Genomic DNA, 26,518 nt, shown 5'->3' on the forward strand with positions numbered 1-26,518 from the left:
TGTATGAACCAAGTTCTCAAATACAGGAGAAAACTTGCTAAAACTAAAGGGAACTAGACACAAATCTCCCAATCATAATTGAAGACATTAGCAGACACTTTTCAATAATAAATAAAACAGTAGAAAAAATCCATAAGGATGTGTAAGATTTAAACTCAACCTCAGTAGTCCAAAATCAACCTCATGGTCGTCATAAAAAGGCAAATTAATTCAGGATGAGATCCGCTAGATACACACCAAAATAGATAAATTAGAACAATTGACAACACCATATATAACGGATGTGGAGCATCAAGAACTCTCCCATAATGGTGGTGGGAACACAAAATGCTACCTATATACTGGAACCATTCTCTAGTTTCTTAAAAAGCTAAACAATTCTACTCTTAGATGTTTATCCAAGAGAATGAAACCTATGCATACAAAAGCTTTTTAAAGAATGTTCATTATAGGTTTATTCATAAAAGCCAGAAGACTGGAAACAATCTAGGTTTCTACCATAAGGAAAATGGGTATACAGATTATGCTATATTAATACAGGAGAATGCTACTCAGAACTAGAAAGACTGAGCTACTGATACTATAACAATATCAGTAATCTCACAAATATTATTGAAAGCAAATGAGGCTGGGAGTAAAAGAGAATACATACTGTATGATTCCATTTACATGGAATTATGGAAGAGACAAAGCTAAACTATGGTGATAGGAATTAATTCAAGGATTTCTTCCTGGTAGTGCTCTTGTCTGGTTTGACTGGAAAGGGACACATGGGAACTTTGTAGGGTTGGGAAAGTGTTCTGTGTCTTGATATTTAGTCATCAAATTTAATTAAATGATATTCTTAATACTTGAGCATTTCACAGTATATAAAGTATGCCACAATAAAAAACATAATAGTTCTGAAATATATGTGCAATGTATTACTTTTAAAAAATATTAATTAAAATGGTTTAAGGAAAGCAGGCAGGAATGATGGAAGCCTGACTTTACATATAAGGTCCAAATAGTGCTAACAAGTGTGATCAAGAATGTGAAGTTTAAATATACAACAGTGGAAAAGAAAGACAAAGTCACTTCCTTCAACAGCTAACAACTTGTACAATTCATTCTGCTGTGTTTCCTATAAATAAATTGTAATTTACCTGAGTACAATGCTATTTAAGTGCTGAAGATAAAAGCATGTGTTAATATGTGCTAATAAGACATATGTGACCTTCTGACTTAGGACTTTTCAGATCAGAGATCTTGATATTCATTTAGTTTATTCTCTCAGTATCCCTCAGCTTTAACCTATTAACAAGTAGGAAAATAACCTAAGGTGAGCCACAAAAAAAGAAGAGAGATGAAAGTCTTAAAAGTTACCACAGACCAAATGTAAAGACAAAAAACAAAAGTAATCATAATCACTTTTGTATTATTTGACTACATCTTTTATATTTTTCTGTAGAAAATATTCAGTTGATCTCATCAGATATATATCTTGCTATAACACTGAAAGGTGAACAATCAATATTTCAATGTATTATTTTCTGCTAAGGTAACCAAACTGTTACAATACTAGTAACATATATCTCACATCTAATACTAAGCCCCAATTCCAAAATAACTATTACAGATGAATTACATATACTACAAAATTGAGACACTAATGGTCATGGTGATGATGACAGTGGTAATGAAGAAGAAAAATGTATTTAAAGTTCATGCTCTTACTGATCACTTATATGCCAAGCATTCTACACTTTCTTGAACTTTTCTACATTACATTATCAAACTGCCAATGTAATCTTTAATAGAAGTATTATTATCTCCTTTTAAAATAGAAAAAAACTGATGCTCCAATACGTAAGTGCTTAACACTTTAAGCATTAGATAGGTAATAAGTTAATAAATCCAAGATAAACTTGAGACTCAAATCTGCTTCTGTTTTATCACAAGACTATGTGTTTAAACATGACTACATATAATTTCTCAAACAGTAATCCCCATACCCTTGAAGAGTAAAATTAACAATCATGCTTATGTACTATTGTATCCCTAGTGTAAAGCATGTCTCTGGCAAAACGAAAGCCATACATAAACAGTTCTTAAATCAGTTTGTACAAACATAATAACAACAAAAAAGATCGAAAAAAAGAAGATGCATTTTGGCCTCAAACAGGAAATACCATTTCCACAAAATCTAGGGGAAAAGGGGGCTTCTTTGCTTTTAAATTTTTTCCCTTTAATCTTTTGGTCTGAAGGCCAGGTCCTTGGAAGGGTGCCTGTAAAGACTTCAAAGGACTGTACATGAAGTCAACACTAGAAATAGCAACTATTTCTCCTTTGAGATTAGAATGAAGCGTTGCTCATTGTCTTACCTGGTCTTGAGACTCAGAGGGAAGAGCAAATCTCAAAGGTTTAAAGCTGAAATATAGTGGAAGCCTGTCTTCATCAACTTCTTTTAGCCCACAGATCTACCAAAAAAACAGAATAAAAGTATACTTTATTGAAAGCTTAGAGTACCTTCATCACTGTGATAAGAATATTTAAAGTATTTTTAATTTGTACAATTTTTGTAACCTAATTAATTCACACACATTTTACTGTTCATATAATAGTTTTCTGGTATAAAAGTACCCCAGACCAGTTTTGGAATTGATATACTTTACAAGACAGGAGGTTAGTTTATAATAAAATTTAAGAGACAATAATTAAATTTATTCATAGAATTTCTTACTCTTGAAAAAATGTTTAGAATCAGATCTTAGCATATTTAAATCCTGTAGATTATCTTGAGATAAGAAATCTATTGGTAAATACAAATTTCAAAAATACTGCTAGGATGGTCAAACCCAGATTTCTTTAAAGCATGGGGTATATGCAAGACATTATAAAGATCTCTTCTCAATAAAAGTGAAGAGAACCAAAATTTACAAAATAAAAATTACAAGGAGGGGGAGGATCTGTATCTCTACTGATCATGTGAGATACAGCAACATGCTGTGCCCTTAAAATCTTATTATTCATTATCATATGTTAAGCGTATTTTATCTCAAGATTAAACTGCCAAAATTTGTTCTGATGAATATTGATTTGGGAAGAGCTCAATGTAGACTTTCTCAGAGAGAAGATGAGAAATATATGTTTTTTTAATGTCTCTCTGGTCATGTAGTCAAGCCAGGTTGACAAACCAGTTAGACAGAGGGAAAGTCCTCATCAAACAAACTGACCAGGGATGTCAACAGAAAAGTTGTGGACTTTACTCAGCACATTATAATTTATTAGTTGGTTAGTTAATCCACAGAACTTTTCTTGACCAAGCCAAAGACAGATATCCAGGTGCTACTGGAAGTAAGCATAGAGTTTTTCCACTCCAGATGTAATATAATTCTAACCTAAGTTAAATCTAAGTTTTGATCTTAAGATACTGGAAAATGAAACAGAAATTAAACCCAAAATAAGCAGGAGAAAGGACATATTAAGTGGGAAAAAAAAGGAGAGAAATCAATGAAAGAAAAAGCAAAAAAATAATAAAACTAACAAATTCAAAATTGATTGTTAAATATTAACAAAATTAATCCCTAGCAAGAATGAACAGAAGAAATCAAAAAGAAAACAGGTAGAAAATATATTACTCAGAAAAAAAATAAGATTGGAGATGCACACTACCTGATTTCAAGGCTGTAAAAGAGCTGCAGAGGTCAAGAGAGTGTGGTATTCATGTTAGAATAAATAAATATATTGATAGGACATCATGGACTCCAGAATTCGACATATATATATATATGATCATGTATATATATGATCAATTATTTAATTATGATTAATTATTAATTATATTATTTTACTATTTATTTTATTATTATTTATTAATCAATTAATATATGATCAAATAATTTTTGACAAACAAAGCAATTCATCAAGAATGGGAAAGTATTTTCAAGAATTGGTCCTTGCACATCAAGTAAATTGCCAAGTCATAGTTGGTCCAATCCAGAAAGTGTCTGATTTCATTGTCTAATTTTATTCATTCTACCAGTATACATTTGGAATCCAAGGTTGTGTGTGTGTGTGTGTATACTACATATTTTTTTGTATTTTTCTCACTTCTTATATTTTCTCATATGTCTAATATTTTATATATACATGTGTATGAATGCATGTACTTATGTATGGATGTATGTCACATCAGGGAATGTGAGGTTTTTGCCTCTTTTAGAGATTATTTTTTAAAATCAGGATCCTGAGAGAACAGTCCATGCATCTTGAGAGCAAAACTCTTTTCAGATCCTTTGACATCAGTCAAATTAGATATTACTTTCTCTTATTATATTCCATTTTTGAATTACTTCTTCCACAGGCAGGATTTATAACTGAGATATATTTTTACTTCCCCTGGTATGCCACTTTAAGTAAGAACATATGTACTGAGACTATTAGAAGTTCAATAAGTTTTAATTCAAATCTATGTGGATTAATGTACAGGGATTAAATGCTCCCAACAAAAGACACAGACTGGCTGAATGGATACAAAAACAAGACCCATATATATGCTGTCTACAAGAGACCCACTTCAGACCTAGAGACACATATAGAATGAAAGTGAGGGGATGGAAAAAGATACTCCATGCAAAAGGAAATCAAAAGAAAGCTGGAGTAGCAATTCTCATATCAGACAAAATATACTTTAAAATAAAGACTATTAGAAGAGACAGAAAAGGACACTACATAATGATCAAGGGATCGATCCAAGAAGAAGATATAACAATTGTACATATTCATGCACCTAACATAGGATCACCTCAATACATAAGGCAAATATTAACAGCCATAAAAGTGGAAATCAACAGTAACACATTCATAGTAGGGGACTTAAAGATTCCACTTCCACCAATGGTCAGATCATCCAAAATGAAAATAAATAAGGAAACACAAGCTTTAAATGATACGTTAAACAAGATGGACTTAATTGATATTTATAGGACATTCTATCCAAAAACAACAGAATACACATTTTTCTCAAGTGCTCATGGAACATTCTCCAGGATAGATCATATCTTGGGTCACAAATCAAGCCTTGGGAAATTTAAGAAGATTGAAATTGTATCAAGTATCTTTTCCGACCACAACGCTATGAGACTAGATATCAATTACAGGAAAAGCTCTGTAAAAAATACAAACACACGGAGGCTAAACAATACACTACTTAATAACAAAGTTATTCTCTGTTAATCACTGAAGAAATCAAAGAGGAAATCAAAAAATACCTAGAAACAAATGACAATGGAGACATGATGACCCAAAATCTATGGGATGCAACAAAAGCAGTTCTAAGAGGGAAGTTTATAGCAATACAATCCTACCTTAAGAAACAGGAAACATCTCGAATAAACAACCTAACCTTGCACCTAAAGCAATTACAGGAAAAATAACAAAAAAAACCCCAAAGTTAGCAGAAGGAAAGAAATCATAAAGATCATATCAGAAATAAATGAAAAAGAAATGAAGGAAACAATAGCAAAGATCAATAAAACTAAAAGTTGGTTCTTTCAGAAGATAAACAGAATTGATAAACCATTAGCCAGACTCATCAAGAAAAAAAGGGAGAAGACTCAAATCAATAGAATTAGAAATGAAAAAGGAGAAGTAACAACTGACACTGCAGAAATACAAAAGATCATGAGAGATTACTACAAGCAACTCTATGCCAATAAAATGGACAACCTGGAAGAAACAACCTGGAAGAAACAAGACAAGGTTGCCCACTCTCACCACTGTTATTCAACATAGTTTTGGAAGTTTTAGCCACTGCAATCAGAGAAGAAAAGGATATAAAAGGAATCCAAATGAGAAAAGAAGAAGTAAAGCTGTCACTGTTTGCAGATGACATGATACTATACATAGAGAATCCTAAAGATGATACCAGAAAACTACTAGAGTTAATCAATGAATTTGGTAAAGTAGCAGGATAAAAAAAATTAATGCACAGAAATCTCTGTCATTCCTATACACTAATGATGAAAAGTCTGAAAGTGAAATCAAGAAAACACTCCCATTTACCACTGCAACAAAGAGAATAAAATATCTAGGTATAAACCTACCTAAGGAGAAAAAAGACCTGTATGCAGAAAATTATAAGACACTGATGAAAGAAATTAAGAATGATACAAATAGATGGAGAGATATACCATGTTCTTGGATTGGAAGAATCAACATGGTGAAAATGACTCTACTACCCTAAACAATCTACAGATTCAATGCAATCCCTATCAAACTATTGCTGGCATTTTTCACAGAACTAGGACAAAAAATTTCACAATTTGTATGGAAACACTAAAGACCCTGAATAGACAAAGCAATCTTGAGAACAACAAACAGAGCTGGAGGAATCAAGTTCCCTGACTTCAGACTATACTACAAATCTACAGTAATCAAGACAGTATGGTATTGGCACAAAAACAGAAATATACATCAATGGAACAGGATAGAAAGCCCTGAGATAAACCCACGCACATATGGTCACCTTATCTTTGATAAAGAAGGCAGGAATGTACAGTGGAGAAAGGACAGCCTCTTTCCTCTGCTGGGAAAACTCGACAGGTACATGTAAAAGCATGAGATTAGATCACTCCCTAACACCATAGACAAAAATAAGCTCAAAATGGATTAAAGACCTAAATGTAAGGCCAGAAACTATCAAACTCTTAGGGGAAAACATAGGCAGAACATTCTATGACATAAATCACAGCAAGATCCTTTTTGACCCACCTCCTAGAGAAATGGAAATAAAAACAAAACTAAACAAATGGGACCTAATGAAACTGCAAAGTTTCTGCACAGCAAAGGAAACCATAAACAAGACCAGAAGACAACCCTCAGAATGGGAGAAAATATTTGCAAATGAAGCAACTGACAAAGGATTAATCTCCAAAATTTACAAGCAGCTCATGCAGCTCCATATCAAAAAAACAAACAACCCAATCCAAAACTGGGCAGAAGACCAAAATAGACATTTCTCCAAAGAAGATATACAGACTGCCAACAAACACATGAAAGAATGCTCAACATCACCAATCATTAGAGAAATGAAAATCAAAACTACAATGAGACATCATCTCACACCAGTCAGAATGGCCATCATCAAAAAATCTAGAAACAATAAATGCTGGAGAAGGTGTGGAGAAAAGGGAACCCTTTTGCACTGTCGGTGGGAATGTAAATTGATACAGCCACTATGGAGAACAGTATGGAGGTTCCTTAAAAATCTAAAAGTAGAACTACCATATGACCCAGCAATCCCACTACTGGGCATATACCCTGAGAAAACCATAATTCAAAAAGAGTCATGTACCACAATGTTCATTGCAGCTCTATTTACAATAGCCAGGAGATGGAAGCAACCTAAGTGTCCATCATCGGATGAATGGATAAAGAAGATGTGGCACATATATACAATGGAATATTACTCATCCATAAAAAGAAACGAAATTGAGTTATTTTGTAGTAAGGTGGATGGACCTAGAGTGTGTCATACAGAGTGAAGTAAGTCAGAAAGAGAAAGACAAATACCATATGCTAACACATATATATGGAATCTAAGAAAAAAAAATGTCATGAAGAACCTAGGGGTAATACAGGAATAAAGACACAGACCTACTAGAGAAAGGACTTCAGGAGGGAGGGGAAGGGTAAGCTGTGACAAAGTGAGAGAGTGGCATGGACATATATACACTACCAAACGTAAAATAGATAGCTAGTGGGAAGCAGCCTCATAGCACAGGGAGGTCAGCTAGGTGCTTTGTGACCACTTAGAGGGGTGGGATAGGGAGGGTGAGAGGGAGGGAGACACTAGAGGGAAGAGATATGGAAACATATGTATATGTATAACTGATTCACTTTGTTATAAAGCAGAAACTAACACACCATTGAAAAGCAATTATACTCCAATAAAGATGTTAAAAAAACCCCAAATATATGTGGATTATAACTCTAAATTTTTATACCATTTTTAACCTTAGTGATGTTTCATTGCTAAGTAAAGAGTCAGTTACTGCTTTGTTAAGACCCCATATCTTTGCTTTACAGGTAGATTGCCCAAAAGGTCAAATAAACTTTTCACAATCTCTTATCAAGAACAGACCAATAATCCAAAACCACCTTGTGTTTTTAACAGAGAGAAAACCAAATTCTAATTTTACATCAAAGTACTTTTGATATTAACACTTATTTAAAAAAATGAAATCTTAGCCAGCTTGAGCACACATAAAATTCCTTTCCACAAAATTTCTACAACTTTTCATATCCATTCGGGTTTTTCCTATGTTTTTTTTTCTTTCTCATTCTGGAACAAGTGGTCATTCTACTTTTCATGCAGTTGTTTCCTTTAACTATTATTATTTTTAAATACTTTTAATTTCATATTTTGATTAGAATTCTTAACCCACAGAATGTTTAATAACTAATGAAATCTAGGAAGTAAGCAATTATGGACTGTCTGTTATACCAGTATTCTCTGAATTGGCAAATTTATAAATATATTTTATAATTTTTACAAGTATATTCTTTCTCGTAGTAAGTTGTTTAATGTCGAAAAAAGGATGTCTAATAAACCCAAATGTATTTAGTTCCTCTATAAAAGGAAGCCAAAAGTAGATAAACCTATGTTTAGTAATTAATGTTTCCGTATTTTATCTTATTTGGAAATGATCTAGATAGTCAATGAATATCCATTATGTAACTTAGTATAAGTTTAGGCTTTCAAGTTACCAAAAAGATTTTTTAAACTATGCTTAAAGTAAACAGAGTTTACTTAAAGCATAATTGTTGGAAGGTTTATTTATAAATTTTTATCTTACATTTATTTAATTTACTTTTTCTTAACAATTATGTTTAGATTACTCATGAAAATTTCATGAGCCATTAAACAGTAATCATTTTAAGTTATCTTTCTTGCTGACAAATTCAGTAATAGAGGTAACATGACTTTATTTAACTTTTAGTTAACCTAGGTAGAATAAAATTGCATACCTACATTATATTTAATATTGATAGCTCTAAAGACATGCCTATTTTAGTTAAATCAACAAACTAGATTTTTTTCTTGAAAATTATCACAAATCATATGAACTTGAGAAACATTTGGGTTAGTTTCTATATTCCTGAGAGTAACAAAGAGTAAACATCCCTGGCAATACTGAACAACCCCCAAAGATACTATGCACCCAAGATCCACAGCTGCTTTGAAAGACAGTCATAATAAAGAAGGACTTAAGTCTATTTCCCTGAGAGCTGGCAGCAGTGGGTAGAGCTTTAGCTGTAAATGGAGTGCAACCCACATTTCTATCTGGCCATATATTGGGGCCCTCAACCTGATGACTGAGCTACCTGTATACACAAGAAGCTGCACACCCCAGGCAGGGAGAAAGCCAAGCCCAATTCTCAGGACACAAAGCAAGACAAACAGAAGGTAATATAGGGAAACCCTGCTTTCAAGTGTACTTTTAAATAAACAACCTTGTATAACTAGAACGTTCCCCATAATGGTTATTGTAATTCTAGGTTGTCTTAGTGAGCTTTTGACATTTTGTAGCTATCTACAGCTTCTAGGACCATGATTCATAGACATAAAATAAGCAGGAGTGATGCACTTAATTCTTTGAAACGTGAGGATCCCATTTCTTTAGCTAAGCCTTGGGTCTCATGAAAACAGATTAACACCTAAGATATGGGGATTTTGTGGTGTTTTACAGTGTACCTCATTGCACAGAAGTTTTCTTGAGGTTGTTTGGTGATCTGGTGTCAATCTAACTAACTTATCCTAGCTCAGAAGTTTTAGTTAGGTGGCAGGTGCTCTAACAGCTTTTAAATGCTCAAGGCATGCACACCAGTTTTGTGGCTTTGGCTTCTGAGATTCCCATTAGCAATAGATCTATTATTCCTTTCACAAGATTTCTTTATAGTGACAGACCTAATGGCTTTTAAAAGTCCATCTTATGCTTACCTAGCTTTTGGTATGTCAATATCCCCCAAAGTCTGAATTTCTTGTCTTAATTTATTCCCCCAAATCCTCCAGCGGTTTATGCAATGAATTTACCTCAAGGCTTTGTGAGTTCCCTAACTGCTGCCATCTTACTTTCTTTAGATTGAGGGACACCCATTATTTCATTTTTGAAATAATCTTCCCTAATTCAACCAGACTTACTCTTTCTGGCTGCCTGTGCACAGTTCCTGAGACCTGTCAGAATCTCCCAAAGGAGCTTACGTTGTAGATAAGTCAGCTGCAAACCCAACTGCTGTGGCCCACTAAGTCTCACTCTAAAAAATCTGGAGTATTTCACACCTCAATTTTCTACCTGGAAGTATTATGATAAATAAACTTGAAGAGCTCAGATGACAAAACAAGCACAGTGTAATCTGAGAAAAGTTTACCCAAAGTCCCAGAGTGTGGCTCAAGAAACAGTGAACCAAAAGGAATCTGCAGGTACCTACCCCTGTGTCTAGGAGCGGTCCCTGGAAGCTTCAGCAACTTTCTGTGGGTCCCATCTTGTTACCAAAAATTTAGTTATGAGTTTGATGCTCTTCATTCAAGGGAAAACAATCCATGGGTTGGGATCACAAGCAGTGCAGCACTCTTTCCAAGGGATTTGGGGCAAGACCCAGTTTTATAGAGCATTAGAAGAGGCAACACAGAAGCAGGGCAGAATTGGCAAGAAGGTGAGGATTTCCTTATAATGCTAGCACGTCCTATTTTCTAAAGTAAGATAAGCTAAAGCTGAGTTGGAGGATTGTGATCGGTGTATGTTAGGTTTCCTTGGGAGGTGTTTCGGATAAGGCAGGCTGACTTAAGTTGAAATGTGTGGTGTAGGCTGGGCCACTGGCACAGTCTCCATTTTGTGGGTCCTAATCTACAAATTAACTTTATCCCTGAGCAATTCCACTCATGGGAATATACCCAACAAAAATGCATGCATATGTGTCCCCAAATTCATTAACAATGAATTAACAATGCTCATAGCAGCTTTATTTGACTCAAACTAGAAACAATCCAGTGTCCATAAACAGTAAAACAAATCAATTAATTGTGGTATATCTACATATTTGAATATTTTTTTTTAAATTGGAGTATAGTTGCTTTACAATGTTGTGTTACTTTCTGCTGTACAGCAAAGTGAATCAGTTATACATATACATGTATCCACTCTTTTTAAGATTTCCTTCCCATTTAGATCACCACAGAGCACTGAGTAGGGTTCCCTGTGCTATACAGTAGGTTCTCATTAGTTAACTATTTCATATATAGTAGTGTATATATGTCAACCCCAAACTCCCAATTCATCTCACACACCCCCACTTCCTCCCTTGGTATTCATAAGTTTGTTTTCTACATCTGGACTATTTCTGCTTTGCAAATAAGTTCATCTGTACCATTTTTCTAGATTCCACATATAAGAGATATGGAACAATGAAAATAAAGAAACTAATGCTCTACACAACAACATATGAATCTCACAAACCTTATGTTGAGCAACCAGTGAGATTTAAATGAGAAAATAATGTATATTTAAATTTTATAAATTCTATAAGCAAGTGAAATTAATCTATTGCGATAGACTGAGTAATTGTTAATTTTGAGTGATTAGTGACTGGGAGAGGGCAAGGGGGGAACTTTGGATGCAGGTAATGAAATATTTGTGATCTGATTAGTTGTTTCAGGTGAAAACATATGAACTCAACATCTGTGCAGGGTTTTTGTAGGTATATTAGGTTTCAGTGATGTGAAATTCAGTGATTAAGCACATTTATTAAGATGTGCTTAATAAATAAGTTAAAAAAATCAGAGGCAAGCAAATGGTAGTTTGCAGTAGTAATATAGTGAGAAGTGGTTAGATCTATTTTGAAGGTAGAACCAATAGTATATTCTGAAAATAGAATGTATACTATGAGAGAAATAAATTATAGATGTCTTCTGAGAAACTAGAAAGTTAAACTTATCATTAAAAAGAAGCAGCAGTAAGGTTCTGGAGGTAAGATCAGGTACTTGGTTTATGACATGCTAAGTTACATGTGCTTTTAGACAGTCAAGTGTAGATCAAGTAGGAAACTTCATATACCCATCCACAGCTCCGAAGAGAAATCTTGGAAAAATTAGGGACACAGCAGAGTTGAAAGAAAAAAAAAAAACTAAAAAGAATATACATAGAAAATATTAAACCGCCCCAAATTAGAGCATTTATAGTAGTATTATATAATTATACTTCACTGTTAAGAAAAGTTTTAGATATAGAAAAAACACACGCTTATAAAATGTTAAGTTTAAGTTGACAGAATTATATACCTAACTCCTCAGAGAACACAGTTTAAGCAGACAAAAAGCCAAAAGAACAATAGTTTGGGTGTAAGAATATTTGCAAAGCACAAATAACACATCTGGTCTAATTGGCATATATAGAACACTGACTATAATATAATATATATGCTCTTTTCAAGCATGTGTGAATCACTTTTTAATTGAACACATAAAACAAGTATCAAAATTTGAAATAATTGTACTTAGACGGTTCTTTAAAGACAACACATCTTTATTAAACATACAGTGAGCTTAGATACTGGTGTGAACTGGAAGAATCTCTTTTTATGTCCAACATCCCATATCCATGGAGAAATATACAATAGGATACATTAAAGTGTCTTTAGATGATAAATTTAATAACCATAGTTATAAATTAAAAAAAATATTTAATTAAAATATATTTGGAATAAAACCTAAATAACTCATGGATCAAAAGAATATCATAAAGGATATTATAATGTATTTAGAACTGATCAATAATAAATTTCTATAAATTATAAACTATAAAGCACATGTTTTTATGATCTAAATTTATGGTATAAATTCTATCAATTATAAATTTTAAATTTCTCTCATCTAAATTGGTTCTTTAAAGCATCATTTCTCAAAATTTTTGTTCTCAGAACTGCTTTACAATCTTAGTCATTACCAAAAAGCTTAAGATATTTTGTGCATAGAGTTATCTTTCAATCTTTTCAATATTCAAAATTAAAGCTGAGACATTTTTAAAACACGGGATTATATAAGCACAAATTCATGAACATAATAAATAGCAGTAAATGAATCTGAGTTTATAATAGCAAAGCTTATTCTTGAGAAGAGTCATGATCTCAATTTGTCTCCCAAACTGATTATGTCCCTTTATAGTGTGTATTCAAAGTCTTCCTCCTTATATCATGTTGCTAAGAATACAGCTTAAGGGCTGCAAGATATTGCTGATTCCAGCCACTCAGTGTTAAAGTGTGCCTGGGTCATGAGCCACAGCTTGATTTGCCTTAGACAAGCTTGTCTCCCAGCCCAGGGAAAGATTGTTTCCAAGTTTTTTCTTTTACAGTTCCTTACATGGGGTTTTACCTGCTAGACTCCAGTCTTTGTAAAATAAGCAAGTCAAAAGTAGAAGATATTTTCTCAGATCTTTCATCCACTTGGTTCCCATAGGCAGTGAAGTGATTTTTTTTTTAAATGTCAGAACATGGGGAAGAGAAAAATCTCTAATAAACTGTGGCTCTCTTCCTATTACAAGTGTTTTACATTCTGGCTACATATTGTACATGGCACAGGGACCTGGTCCTTTAGAATGGATATTCTTAGAGGGAAACAAATTAGAAGTCATCAGTTTTGGTGCCCCTTCAGTATCTGTGGATTTCATGATGGACTATAACTGTGACACCCCTCCAGTACCTACCTCCTTCCTAAGAAAAACTGAAGCAAAACTGCTTGATTTGCTCCCTTAGAGTTGCTTAGAGTGACTGTCTTTCATCTGGACAGATTATCCTCTCACTTTTCTTCCAGGTAGTTTTCTGTTTACTGACTCATTAACCGTAGTAATTCCTAGAAGTGTTATTTAAGACTGGCTCTTTTGGCCCTTGTTGCAGGTTTATTCTTTCACTCAGGAGAGCACCTACCTAAAGTTTCTCAGGTATATTGAGCAAATTAATGGAGAAATCTCCTAACACTGAGCCAGGCTATTTCAGGGATCAAAAACCTTTAAGTTTTGAACGATTACCAGGACTCTTACAAAATTATCTGACTATTGGGGACATCACTGATGAAATCAGAGTTTTTTCTCACGATTGTTTAACCACAAATGTAGTAATTACAGTGTGGCAGATAGATCTTAGGGTGGCTCCTGTATTCCCCATTTCCTGGTGTTCACACATTTGTGTAATCCAGTTCTTTTGAGTGTAGACAGGGCTTGTGATTTGTTTCCAACAAGTGGAATACAGCAAAGGTGATGGGATACACTTAATTATGTGTATGTGATTACATAAGAGTAGAGCACTCATCTTGCTAGAATCTCTTTTGCCATTGTTAGTTTTGAAGAAGCAAGCTGTCACGAGTCCTACAACTGCAAGGAAATTAATTCTCCAACAACCTAAGAAAGTTTAGAAGCAGATCCTCCTCCAGCCAAGCCCCTGATGGGAACCCAGTCCTGGGTGACAGATTGCTTATAGCTTTGTGAGATCCTACGCAGAGGACCCAGCTAAGTCATGGCCAGATTCCTGGCCCACATTAACTGTAAGATATTATATGTATGTTACTTTAATCCACTAAACTTTTTATCATTTGTTCTTCAGCAAAGAAACAAAACAAAACAAAAACTAATATATGTAGCATCTTGATTTTCAGTCAAAAAGGGGATCTTTTTCTCTGTTTTATTTTCCCCAAAGTGAACACTATCACTGAGCCAGTCCTAAGAGTGTCTATTCTATGACTGCACTGGAGACTATGGATTCTTTGATTACAGTGGTGGAGCTTTTTCTTTTATTCGTAAAGGAGTGTAGAAGTTACTAAAAAGGGAGACGTTACACTTAAATCATTCTTTAATCTAATCCAAAGTGGTTGGTTGAAGAACTACCAAAATTCCCTCCCATTCTCCTGTAGCAAATAACCTACATCATTTTAAAATGTATCTATTCAATCTCTATTTTAATTAAACACACACACACACACACCCACACATATATATATATATCATATACATATATTTACATTCCAAATAAAAGTATTCTGACACTTAGTGACCTGATACAGAATATTTAGAAATATTACTGACAATATTAAATCATATAGAACAAGTAATACTGACCTCAGTATTACCTCTAAAATAGGGAAATTATTGGAACAGACTTGTCATGCAATTGCATAAATAAAATCCAAAAAAATCAATTTTAATTTGAAATGTGATACTCTATGAAATAGATAAAAGAAGACTCAAATCAACATCATTAGAAATGAAACACGAGAACTAACAACTGGCACTGCAGAAATACAAAGAACCATGAGAGATTACTACAAGCAACTCTATGCCAATAAAATGGACAACCTGGAAGTAATGGACAAGTTCTTAGAAAGGCACAAAGCACAACCTTCAGAGACTGAAGCAGGAAGAAATAGAAAATATCAAAAGACAAATCACAAGCACTGAAATTGAAACTGTGATTAAAAATCTTCCAACAAACAAAAGCCCAGGACTAGAAGGCTTAACAAGTGAATTCTATCAAACATTTAGAGAATAGCTAAAACCTATCCTTCTCAAACTCTTCTAAAATATAGCAGAGGGAGGAACATTCCCATGCTCATTTTATGAGGCCACCATCACCGTGATGGTGATACCAAAACCAGACAAAGATACTACAAAACAAGAAAACTACAGACCAATATCACTGCTGAACATAGATGAAAAATCCTCAACAAAATACTAGCAAACAGAATCCAACAGCACATTAAAAGGATCATACACCATGATCAAGTGGGGTTTATCCCAATAATGCAAGGAGTCTTTAATATACGCAAATCAATCAATGTGATACACCATATTAACAAACTGAAGGAGAAAAACGACATGATCATGTCAATAGACACAGTAAAAGCTTTTGACAAAATTCAACACCGATTTATGATAAAAACCCTCCAGAAAGTAGGCATAGAGGGAACTTACCTCAACATAATAAATACCATATATGACAAACCCATAGCCAATATCGTTCTCAATGATGAAAAACTGAAACTTTTCCCTCTAAAATCAGGAACAAGACAAGGATGCCCAATCTCACCACTATTATTCAACACAGTATTTGAAGTTCTAGCCACAGCAATCAGAGAGGGAAAAACTAAATAAAAGGAATCCAACCTGGAAATGAAGAAGTAAAGTTGTCACTGTTTGCAGATGACATGATACTATATATACAGAATTGTAAAAAATGCTACAAAAACACTACTAGAGCTATCAATGAATTTGGTTAAGCAGCAGGATACAAATTTAATGCACAGAAATCTCTTGCATTCCTATACACTAATGATGAAAAATCTGAAAGAGAAATTAAGGAAACACTCCCATTTACCACTGCAACAAAAACAATAAAATATCTAGGAATAAACCTACCAAAGGATATGTATAAAATGGATAATTAATAAGAACCTACTGTATAAAAAAATAAATCAAATTAAATTAAAAAAAATACCTAAGGGGACAAAACACCAGTATGCAGAATACAATAAGACATTGATAAAAGAAATTAAAGATGATACAAACAGATAGAGAGATATACCATGTTTTTGGATTGGAAGAATCAACATTGTGAAAATGAGTATACTACCCAAAACAAACTACAGATTAAATGCAATCCCTATCAAACTGCCAATGGCATTTTTCACAGAACTAGAACAAAAAACTTCACAATTTGTATGGAAACACAAAAGACCCCGAATAGCCAAAGCAATCTTGAGAAAGAAAAACTGAGCACGAGGAATCAGGCTCCCTGACTTCAGATTATACTACAAAGCTACAGTAATCAAGACAGTATGGTACTGGCACAAAAACAGAAATATAGATCAATGGAACAGGACAGAAAGCCCAGAGATAAACCCATGCACATATGGTCACCTTATCTTTGATAAAAGAGGCAAGAATATACAGTGGAGAATAGACAGCCTCTTCAATAAGTGGTGCTGAGAAAACGGGACAGCTACATGTAAAAGAATGAAATTAGAACACATCTTAACACCATACACAAAAATAAACTCAAAACGGATTAAAGACCTAAATGTAAGGCCAGACACTATAAAACTCTTAGAGGACAACATAGGAAGAACACTCTATGACATAAAACACAGCAAGATCCTTTGTGACCCACCTCCTAGAGAAATGGAAAAAAAAAAAAAACAAAAAAATCAAATGGGACTTAATGAAACTTAAAAGGTTTTGCACAGCAAAGGAAACCATACACAAGACAGAGACAACCCTCAGAATGGGAGAAAATATTTGCAAACAAAGCAATTGACAAAGGATTAATCTCCAAAATTTATAAGCAGCTCATGCAGCTCAATATCCAAAAAACAAACAACCCATTCCAAAAATGGGCAGAAGACCTAAATAGACATTTCTCCACAGATATACAGATTGCCAACAAACACATGAAAGGATGCTCAACATCACTAATCATTAGAGAAATGCAAGTCAAAACTACAATGAGGTATCACCTCACACCGGTCAGAATGGCCATCAACAAAAAATCTACAAACAATAAATGCTGGAGAGGGTGTGGAGAAAAGGGAACCCTCTTGTACTGTTGGTCAAATGTAAATTGATACAGCCACTTGGAGAACAGTATGGAGGTTCGTTAAAACACTAAAATAGAACTACCATACGACCCAGCAATCCCAGTACTGGGCATATACCCAGAGAAAACCATAATTCAAAAAGAGTCATGTACCACAATGTACATTGCAGCTCTATTTACAATAGCCAGGACATGGAAGCAACCTAAGTGTCCATCGACAGCTGAGTGGATAAAGCAGATGTGGCACATATATACAATGGAATATTACTCAGCCATAAAAAGAAACACAATTGAGTTATTTGTAGCTAGGTGGATGGACCTAGTGTCTGTCATACAGAGTGTAGTAAGTCAGAAAGAGAAAAACAAATACCATATGCTAACACATATATATGGAATCTTAAAAAAAAAAATGGTCATGAAGAACCTATGGGCAGGATGGGAATAAAGACTCAGACCTGCTAGAGAACAGACTTGAGGACATGGGGAGGGAGAAGGGTAAGCTGGGACAAAGTGAGAGCGTGGCACGGACATATATACACTACCAAATGTAAAATAGCTAGTGGGAAGCGGCCACATAGCACAGGGAGATCAGCTCGGTGCTTTGTGACCACCTAGAGAGGCGGGATAGGGAGGGTGGGAGGGAGGGAGATGCAAGAGGGAAGAGATATGGGGATATATGTATATGTATAGCTGATTCACTTTGTTATAAAGCAGAAACTAACACATCATTGTAAAGCAATTATATTCCAATAAGGATGTTAAAAAATAAATAAGTAAACAAAGATTTAGCTGTTCCTAATTTTCTTTTATGAGTTGTATGAAATAAGTGCTTATTTTGTTATTTTAATACAGTTTGGCAGAATTAGAGCTCTAATATTTGCATCTGTGAGTTTCTTAATGCCTGATTCTGGTATATTTCTTTTTGTCTCATTCTCAAGCCTAGTGCCTGACAAGCGTAAGAGTTCAATACATATACTGAATGAATGAATACCTACTAAATAATATACTTTCATGCTTCTTTCTTATACATTATTTCTGTGTGCTTGTTAGATATTACTAAGGACCTTATAATGAAAGTGTCATCGGCCAGACAAGTTGGTTTTCGATTAGTAATTAACAGATCTATACTCCTATGTGTCTGTAGTGTTATTTACATTTATGTTATTGAAAAGGCTTTCTTCCATTTATATGAATGTACAAATATCTGGGGGTGGGTCTCTAAAATCATAACAATGATGAAAGCTGTATCACTTCATTGAGAAAGAGATAGATGAGAATTGCAATTAAACAAAGACTAAATGCTAACAAAAGCAGAATAAAGCAGGCACTTCCCTGGCAGTCCAGTTGTTAAGACCTTGTGCTCCCAATGCAGGGGGTGTGGGTTAGATCCCTGGTCGGGGAACTAAGATCCCACATGCCACGCGGCGTGGCCAAAAGATAAAAAAAAAAAAAAAGGCAGAATGAAGCAAAACGTATAAAAATCCTTTTTATTGTTTTTGTTTTTTGTTTTTATTAAGAATTAGAATAAAATAACTGAGAAACTATGTTTTCCTTTAGCTTAAGAGCCTAATGTGTATTTAACCATGTCATATTACCAAGATAAAGTTAAAATCTATAGTAATATTAAATTTTCTATATTTATTTGATTATATAGGTTATTGGAATGAAAATGGTACTAGACTATCAGACTGGGCTGGCATTTAGAATAATGAACTACAATTCTGGCTTTGTGCATTATTAGATATGTAAACTTAGGGAATACTAAAACTCAGAAAGATTCATTTTCCTCTCTTGTAAACAAAGAATAACAGCAGGAAAAACACAAATGATAATAATATTATTTGATTTGCCAAACCTTAATACAGAGACATAATGCTCTAATTGTCATAGCTACATTTTAAGGTATTCTATTGGATATTATTTATACCTTATGTCATTTAATAGGAATGAATACCCTGTGAGATCAAAAATTACTCTTTATACAAATGAGTTTAAGTTTTACAACACACGTCACCTACTGTAAGTTCATTACAAAGAATTATTAATTTAAGTTCAGAGTCATCAAATACTCTGTTGAATCATATGGAGAGCAGGAATTACATCTACAATGTGTTTCATGTCATCAATTGTGACTTTTGTCCCTCATGCTGATTTATTCATTAAGCATATTTAGTTATATCTACCAGTCTCGCAAGAGACATGGTGAGGTCCATGAAAACTATACCGTATTTAAGTTGCTAACTGAATCCTAAATTACATAATAGTAACCAAGAGATAGAACGTGTTTAATATTTGATATAAATGTCCAATTGGATTGTTTGGTTCTATTTTATTTTTATTTTCCTGGTTGCCTAATGTAATCAGCTGAAGAGTTTGCTTATGAGAGTGAGTTTTTCCTTCACATCACCATAAAGCCACATATTATATTTTTTTCTTTTTTCTTTTTAATTAAAAAATTTAATTTTTAATTTCTAGTTTGAACACTTTCATAAATTGCTTGCTTATAACCTCTGCTCATGTATCAGTATGGTTGTCTTAATTGATATTTTTAATGATTTTATATATTAATTTTTGTCTACTATGCCTATTGTAAATTAATTTTACATTTGTAATCTATATTTCTTCTTTTACTTCTAATTCTGTTGTAGTAGTAGCTGCTGCTGCTGCTGCTATGCTTTGTCTTTGTGAGTTGTATGTGCTTATATATTCAGAGGGCTTGAAACATGACTTTACTTTTCATGATATCAAAATTAGCATATTTCCTTTGTTTCTAAATGCAATGTTTATCAGATGAAAAATTCTTATATGTAATTGACTGGTTACTTGAACTATTCCTGAATAAGAAGGATTATTAAGTTAAAATGATATTACATTTTACATTTTCATGAGGCAATTTTTTTTCCTATTACTTTATTGTTTATAGCTACTTTCACTTTCTAAAATTATTCCAAATAATATTTTCAATAAGTTATAAACTTCAAATGGGGTTTGGATTTTTGCAGTTTTGTAGATACACTTGAATTAAATTTACATTTAGTAATTTTTCCATATAAGAACATAGTATAGGGCTTCCCTGGTGGCACAGTGGTTGAGAGTCCGCCTGCCGATGCAGGGGATGCGGGTTCGTGCCCCGGTCTGGGAAGATCCCACATGCCGTGGAGCGGCTGGGCCTGTGGGCCATGGCCACTGAGCCTGCACATCCGGAGCCTCAGCTCCACAATGGGAGAAGTCACAACAGTGAGAGGCCCGCGTACCGCAAAAAAAAGAAGAAGAAAAAAAAGAACATAGTATATTTCCATTTACCAGGAACTTCTTTTGAGTCTATATTTAAACTTTTATTATAATCATCATATGTCTTCAACATACTACCTTTTTTGGTGTTCTAATTTTGTATTCTTCTATTGAATAAGAATTTTACTATAATATTCTCTAAAGGCTTATGAATTATAAAGCTTTGGGTAGCTACCTAAAATTCTCATTTTATTGTATTATTTCTAGGTTTTTCAAAAACCTAGAAATAGTCTTATCAATTTTAAATTGATAAGTATTGATAATTTGATTTTTTTTTGTATTTTCTAAATTTATTTTATCTGATAAGTCTTTTTAAAAAGCATTAATGGTTTACTCAAATAGCAGATCTGAGGCATATTTTTGGACAATTTATTTAAAATATTTGTTTCTCTTTCTAAAGGACCAACTATTTCAAAGGAGAAGGTGTCTCTCCTCATGTCTGAAACCATTTCAAGATGTCATTTTGAACATTTCTCATAAAGAAAAAAAAACACACACAAAAAACCTGTCCCTTTAACAAAAAAGTAAGACTAAAATGGAAGGTCTGAATAAAGCCCTGACTCACTTTAGGCATTGAATACAGAGTCAGGTGTTCAGAGAACCAGATCCTATGGTCAGTAAGAGAATCTTTCAGCAGCTATTTGAGGTTGCCTTCTCGTAAACATAACATAAAAGTTCAAACAGAATGGGAAATTGTGAAGGAACTCAGAGGCCTGAGACAGAGGGAGAGGCACTCTGTGAACCAAAACCTGTGCTTTGTAACAAGTTATTATGATCTCCATCTCTTTTGTTTTGTGTTGTTTTCCTTCTGTGATAATGTTTTTCAGGAAAATTCAGTCTATAAAATGTTCTAAGATGAAACAACAGAATGGTTGTTGTCTCTATGTTACTTATAACTTTATTTGGAGTTAAAGAAGAGTTCTACACTTGGGTGAGGGAACATTGGGATCCAGTTGGGTCAGAGGGCATCAGAATTTAGAAATCTACAGCACAAGGATTTTCAACATTTGTTGATCATCAAAGTAACTTGTAGCTTTACATGAATATAGATTCCTCAAAGTCCTATCAAGTGTCTAATTTCTGTTTTTTTTCTCTCTGAATGTATATTATTAATAAGTTCTCCAGAGATTGTTTGTATTCAGAATGTTCGAGAAATTAATGTAATGGGGAAAGAGAAGCACAAGTAAAACAGGGAGCCCCTGTCGTTTGATGAGGGGATGGCTTCTGGAGCAAGATCTTTGAGGGCATGAGTCTTATTATCTTAAATGTTTGTTCTTTCCTTAGTTTAACCCTTCAAGACTGCACTTTTGACCAAACAAACAGACTTATTGGACCCCCATGGGGACCATGGTACCTGCTACTCTTGAAGAAATAGCATTTTTACAACAGCAAATGTCTTACCAATTACCACTCTGAACTAATGGCACTGAAAGGCCAAAGGTAGGCAGAATATAGGCTTAAATTTACTCAAGGAATTTTAGGCTCCTTTGGAAATTCTATAGACTGTGGAGGACCTTGTTTCTAAACATATTCTGTTAGGACACATGTAGCAGCCAGAAATCCAGGCTGACTTCCTAGGAAGTTTCCCCACCTCTCTGTAGGGAGTGTTGGAGAGAACGCAGTGATTCTGTCTCATTGCTTGAGTCTTGTCTGAACTTTGTATAAATTAGTAGATTCCCTACTTCATAATTGATTGTTGTGGTCTTTTAGAAGTCAACTTCTACTTGACATGGCTTAAACATAGAAGAGTGCATCTTTTGTAATTACACATCATGATTTCATTCCTTTCTGTTCCTGTGTCAAGAAATTCAGAGTTTTACTCAGGAATAGTGGCAGAGAACTGAATCTACAACTATCTGGATATTATATTGTGGAATTAAAGTAACCTCAGCTAAAACTGGAGTTGGGAAGTTCTGTAGAAGGAGCTCTTGTGCCCTGTCATGCATCCTCAATTATTTCAAACAGGAAGAGACATACACCTATATCTCTAACAAAAAGGTGCCTCTACTCTACTATACAGGAGGAAGAAGGAAAACCTCTCTCTGCCCAATGACAGCTTAGTCAATCAGACACCCCAGCCAACCAGAGACTGTAACAGCCCAACCAATGAGAAGCCTCCATACTTTGAATTCTCCCAGTTTCCTCCAATGGATTCTTTGGTTATCACAGCTTCTCCCAAGTCGTCCCTTTTATCTCTAAAAGCACGTTCCCCTTCATTGTTCTCTGGATTTGCCTTTGGTCCTCAGTAGCATGCATTTCCCAAATTTCAATTCCTCTACTATTACCAAATAAACTTACATTTGTTGGTAAAATAACTGGCTATTATTATAGTTTCCAAGATAAAAAAAAAATTAGAAACTGATTTATATAGCTGAAGAGACTAGGGATATAATGCTGTGGTAGGAGAGCAAAGAAGCCTTGATATTAGGATGAAATGAAATCAAATCTTATACCTTACCAGTCTTTTGAACATCTGGCAACACCAACATCACCACCACCACCACCATCATCATTATATTATTATTATTATTATTATTACTCTCAACTATCTAATTAGCATGGAGACATAATGTAACAATCATCTGTCCTTTAGGGTGAAATCTGTCACAAGTTTTTTAGCATCTTTGGAAAATCTTCTGACAACTTTTGAATAATCTGTTGTTAGACTAGTGAGATGGAACAGCCTGATATATCCATCTTCCTCTGGTTAACCTCACAAAACCCAAGACATCCAAGGCAGAGAGTAATAGGAAGGAGAAAAAATATTCTTATGGGGAAGGATATTGTCTAAGAGAACTATATGGGGATCCGATTGCCTTTTAACATTACTGAGTTTATAAAATTTAGTCTATCAAATCATAGCAAGAAGAGAATACTAGTAAACCTATGGGGTTTTACTGGTCCACTGTGCATTGGCCATCTTATCTGCTCCCTAATTTTGTGTGAGTTCAGAGTTCATATTACTAATGGGTTATCTAGGGGCAAAGAAAATTGGGGGCTTTAGCTGTGGCATTGCACTTTATCTCAATGACTATCATTAGCCCCAGAAAGCTAAGAATTTGGTAGGGCTCTAAATCGATTCTCTAAAAAATAAGCCCCCTGAAAACCAAAGTTTAAAAAGTCAATTTGCCAAAAATCAATTTGCTGAAGCAGCAACTTGCTTAAAACAGAAAATTCCTTAAACTTTATTTACCTTAGCCATTTTGTCCTAGAGGGCAGGGGCAATGGCACTGATAACCCCAAAAGCAGAGTTTAGGACAATGGCTAGGGTAAGGGCAATGCAAAGAAAGATGGTTGAAGAGTTCCAAACAGAGCCCCAAAAGGCCTTTTGAGTAAGGGAAGTCTAGCAGACTAACATGGTAGCACCTTCAGAGCATCAATCATTTGGGCTGCTGACTCACTCAACCTTTGAAGAGGATATCATGAGGAAAGGAAAGTATGAAAAGGTGGCTGCTGGAAGGCAATGTCACAAGGATAACAAAAAAAGTTCCATTTTCCTCCAGGCTAAACACTTCAGGAGGTAGGGATCAGGCAGATCTACTCATATCTGTCTTTCTTACACATGGGCAGATGTATAATCTTTATTAGGCACTCAATCAACATTAGAAAAGTGAAGAATGAATGGATAAATCAATATACAAATAATGAATAAATTATTTTAAATGATAGTGACTGGATAGATAGTTTATCTGCAGTCAGCAAGAAAACACCTTTTATGATATGACAGTTTGGGGAATATTGAGTGGAATAAGGAGGGCTTTGATTTGTCTTCAGTTGAACTGTTTCCAAAATTAAGGCGTGCTTGATGTTGACCTAGGTCTAGTAAGTACTTTCTGTTTGATCATTCTTATGCAGAAATTTTCCTTGCTATACTATTGGTAAGTGACAATTGGGTCCAAGGCTCAGCATCCTTATCTAGTTCTTAGACTCAGAAAACTTCAGAAGGAATATGGTTAAATATGGATGTATGTTTCTCACGGGGGAAAGTTTAAAGAATCTGATTTTTTTTGTGTTATACAAAGAGTAATCTGAAACAAAGGGAAAAACCAGTTTTTCTTCACATCTGCCTTGGCAGACTGTGGGAAAGTTACTAACTTTTTTAAAATCAAAATTTTGGGTTTCTTTTTTTGAAACATACAAAGAACAAATATTTGTTTCTGAGATAACTGATGTTGATGGGTTGGCATGTTTCCTTTGTAAATTTTCTGTATTTGTAAAGCAAGTGCTGGTTCTAGTAGGACAAATGAATAAATGGATATCCTCTTTCTGTCAGCTCCAGCAACAGATCACAGGCTCAGGATTTATCTCAAAGTAGATGAGAATAAACAAGACACCCATTTACTCACTAAAAGGTGTCTGCTCATATATTGTACAGAATAATATGTTATCATTTTTTTCTCACTGCATTCATAAGTGCACCACTGTCTGTTAAAAATCATCAAGGTTGTATATAGTAAGGTTAGGCTCTTTCTTGCAATATTATACAGTGTAGGATGCTATTTCATGATTATTATTTTTTAAGTAGAAGATTGAAAGAGAGGACTCCAGACCAAGATGGCAACTGCAAATACACAGCTAAACATGGAACAATATCCTCTGAAAGAAATCCAGAAACTAGTTAAGTGATTCCTGCACATTGGGTGACTTCGAAAACACCCACATTGAACTGGGTAGTAAAGGCTGAGACATACTCTTGCCATAAACCCCACCCTTGTCACAGTAGCATGCAATTGGGAGAGAACACTCAACTTCCAGCTTCTTTCTGAGGAGTAAAGGGTTTGGACCACACACTGAACACCCTGAGTTTAAGGCTACCTACCATCTGAGGGATGGAGTCCAAGTCACCTAGCTCTGAAAGCCACTGGAGCTTGCATTCACAAGTACCACAGGACTATAACAAAAAAAGCAGAAATTTTTTAATGGGAACAAGTGCACTGCCAATGGCTAGACACCTGGGTACAGTGCAGAGGGAGAAAAGATGCCCATCCCTCAGATTCTACCTGAAAGGGGACTGAATGCATACTTTCCTAGCTGCTGCCTGAGGTCTGGCTTCTAATCAGCCTACATCTAGGGGCTGAATATGATCCTCCCAGCTGGGACACTGATGAGTCTTGGCACATCCTCAAGTATTCAGAGCCACTAAGAACAAAGACAGTGGCTTTTACCATCTCAAAGATATGAGAGGCAGCCAGGACCTCAGGCCAGGCTGATTGACTACAGGAGAGCAGTTTGTCAAGACTGGAAGATGGGAGCTGATTTATCTAATGAGAGGAAACCAACACAGAGAAGAAAGGAAAATGAAGAAACAGGGGAATATGTTCCAAACAAAAGTAGAAACTTGTTGCTTTCAAACTATACTTTAAAGTGATGGTAATCAAAACAGTAAGGTAGTGGCATAAAAACAGACCCATATGCCAATGGAACAGAATAGAGAGCTAAGAAATAAATCCATGCATACATGGTCAAATAATTTACAACAAATAAGCCAAGAAAATTCAATGGGGAAAGGATAGTTTTTTCAATAAATGGTGTTGGGAAAACTGGATATCCACATGCAGAAAACTGAAACTGTATCCCTAAAACTGTATCTTACACCATACAAAAAAATCAC

General features: G+C 34.5%; 1 long non-coding RNA gene across 1 annotated transcript in view; it reads right to left on the reverse strand.

Moving 5' to 3' along the window:
- Positions 1-2,362: 2,362 nt before the first annotated feature.
- The window catches only part of LOC137227091 (uncharacterized), a 185,043-nt gene continuing 160,887 nt past the window's right edge, over positions 2,363-26,518 (reverse strand). Inside the window, exon 3 of the long non-coding RNA XR_010944689.1 lies at positions 2,363-2,459. This is a non-coding gene — a long non-coding RNA (uncharacterized lncRNA). The remainder of the gene's footprint in view (positions 2,460-26,518) is intronic.

Source organism: Pseudorca crassidens, chromosome 7, assembly GCF_039906515.1.
Source record: "Pseudorca crassidens isolate mPseCra1 chromosome 7, mPseCra1.hap1, whole genome shotgun sequence".
In the NCBI taxonomy this organism is placed as follows: domain Eukaryota; kingdom Metazoa; phylum Chordata; class Mammalia; order Artiodactyla; family Delphinidae; genus Pseudorca; species Pseudorca crassidens.